Raw genomic sequence first — 2,162 nt, 5'->3', positions numbered from 1 at the left:
CAAAAATAATAAATATTCTCTATACTAAATTTGGAGCGTCGTATGCTTATGCCAAAAAGTCAAATATAAAAGTGTTGCACATGATTCAATTATTAAAGATTTTGTAAGTATCTTTCTTCTGAAATTTGACACTCCCAGGAGAAGAATTCAATCACCTCCAAAAAGTAGCGAAGTTCCACAAAAAGGTGTTCATAAGAGTGTACGGTAGTATTTGCTTTCATTATTTAATTAAAACCAGCTTATTTACATCTAATATAAACTCTGATTGTTACTAAAAATAAATACTTGTATGCAAATACATATATGTGCGTACGTCAGGCGGCGTATATCTTGAGAAGGGATGGTCCAATTTGAGCTGTTTTTCTATTGTTTTTTTGCCTTGTAAATTCTTTGCGGTACTATTTACGGTTGATGGATATGAAGAAATTATTTGTTTGTGGAAAAAATATATAATTTTGTTAAAAAAAAGACTCAAAATAAAAACATTCGGCGCTTACTTTTCTTTCGCGGTTATGGCGATTGCTTCTAATATGGTTAGGCGAATTCTTTGATGCTGCACTTTTAGGGTTAGTTTTTCAGTGCAAGTTTAAACTTAGGATCACGTAAACTGCGTTTGAATTGACTAGCTCTAGCGGTTAATTTAAGTTTAAACCAAAGCCGTGCACTGGAAAACTGGCCTTTAGTGTTCGTGAGACATTATACGGCCGATCAGAATATAAAACAATGGCTAACACAGTCTCGATTGACGATTCGTGCTGGTTGAACTCAGGAACAATGAAAAGGACATGCAGCTACGGAACGCGGTCTACACCGTCAAATGAGAAGTTCCGTAAGTGTGCAATTACAACATCCCGCCAGTGACTAAACCGAGCCCATGAATATTATATTGCGTCAAAGTCTCATTCGGAGACACAAGGATTGTGCTGTGTAGGTCAATGCGAAATACCTTCCTTGACTCATTTACCAGAACCATTGCGCGCTTTAGATTACAGAGAAATTTGCTGAATCAATAGGTCTCCACGAATCAGCGTTGCCGTTTTCAATTCATTTAATTACCCAGAAAGAAATCTAAATTACCCACAAAGCTTTGTATTATCTTTTAAAATATATAATTAGGGGATTTTCAACACGTGGCAACCGTCGTAAAATCTTAAGCTTAACAGTTTTTTATGTAAAATAATGTTTAAAATGGTTTTAGAGGATTTTTAACTACACCGAAAGTTTTTAAAATTAATTTTTAGTGAATAAAAAAAAATCATTAGATGAGGTCAGTTCTTTGAACTGTGATTGCACAAATATATTTAGTCATTAAAATTTAATCTTTAGTTCTTCCATTTCCATTGCTGTTTTTAAGATTCGAAATATAACAGTATTATTGTATGTACATTTGTACGCGGTAGAATTGGCGGCTTCCCAAGTGGAGCTCCTGAAAGACGAAAAATATAAACGGAGATAGCCACCCAAACGTGATTAAACTCTTTCGGCTTACCCGGGAAGTGTGCAGTGCGTCCTTTCCGTAGTCGGGGTGACGGAAACGCGTGTGGAATCGTTTGTATGGTGATTTGTAATCACAAAATATAATACATTTTTCGCGGACTTGCAGACTGGAAAACATTTTACGAGCGAGATAGCAGAAATATGCCGTGTTTACAAATAAAGTGTCAAATACAGCTGATCTCCTCGTTAAAAGTGGGAACAGTTTGGTTCGGCCAGTGGTAGTCAAATAGTTTAAGCAAACTTAGCGAAGTACCAAACCAAACTGACTGAAGCTAGGGTGGTAGCAAAATTGCCCTGTGGGTTTGAGTATTTTTATTGCTAATAAAAAAAAAATAAAATAAAAAAACTATGAGCCTCGCAAGGTCGCCTCCACCGGGGCGAAATACGAAGGGGGGTGAAAAGGCAGGAGGTGGTGATGTATTGGCAACCGAGAGTGGGGACGTTTAAAAATCCTTTTGGAAAGCGCCCCAGACTGGCGAGCTCGCCTACAGGACCCTGGTCATCATCTCCAGGCGTGCGTATGGCCCAAGCAGAAGATCAACCGACCGCGTGGGTTACTCTGGGAGTTAAAATACGGGAGTTGGTGGAAATGCTGGAAGACGGCAAAAGAAGGTCCACTCACCAACCTATGCGGGATATCATTGCCGAGCTGGCCATACTGTATG

General features: G+C 38.4%; 1 long non-coding RNA gene across 1 annotated transcript; it reads right to left on the bottom strand.

Annotated features, from left to right (window-relative positions):
- Window positions 1–200: 200 nt before the first annotated feature.
- On the bottom strand, window positions 201–1,148 carry LOC118756268. Its single transcript, XR_004995113.1, has 2 exons — window positions 498–1,148; window positions 201–398 (listed from the first exon to the last, which is right to left on the bottom strand). It is a non-coding gene; the product is annotated as an uncharacterized LOC118756268 (long non-coding RNA).
- Between the last annotated feature and the right edge of the window lie 1,014 nt (window positions 1,149–2,162).

The sequence above is a fragment of the Rhagoletis pomonella genome, unplaced genomic scaffold, assembly GCF_013731165.1.
Source record: "Rhagoletis pomonella isolate Grant_MI unplaced genomic scaffold, Rhpom_1.0 Rhpom_scaffold_09516, whole genome shotgun sequence".
Lineage (NCBI taxonomy): Eukaryota > Metazoa > Arthropoda > Insecta > Diptera > Tephritidae > Rhagoletis > Rhagoletis pomonella.
Note: the sequence above shows the minus strand (reverse complement) of the source record. Positions and strands in the feature narration are given on the sequence as shown.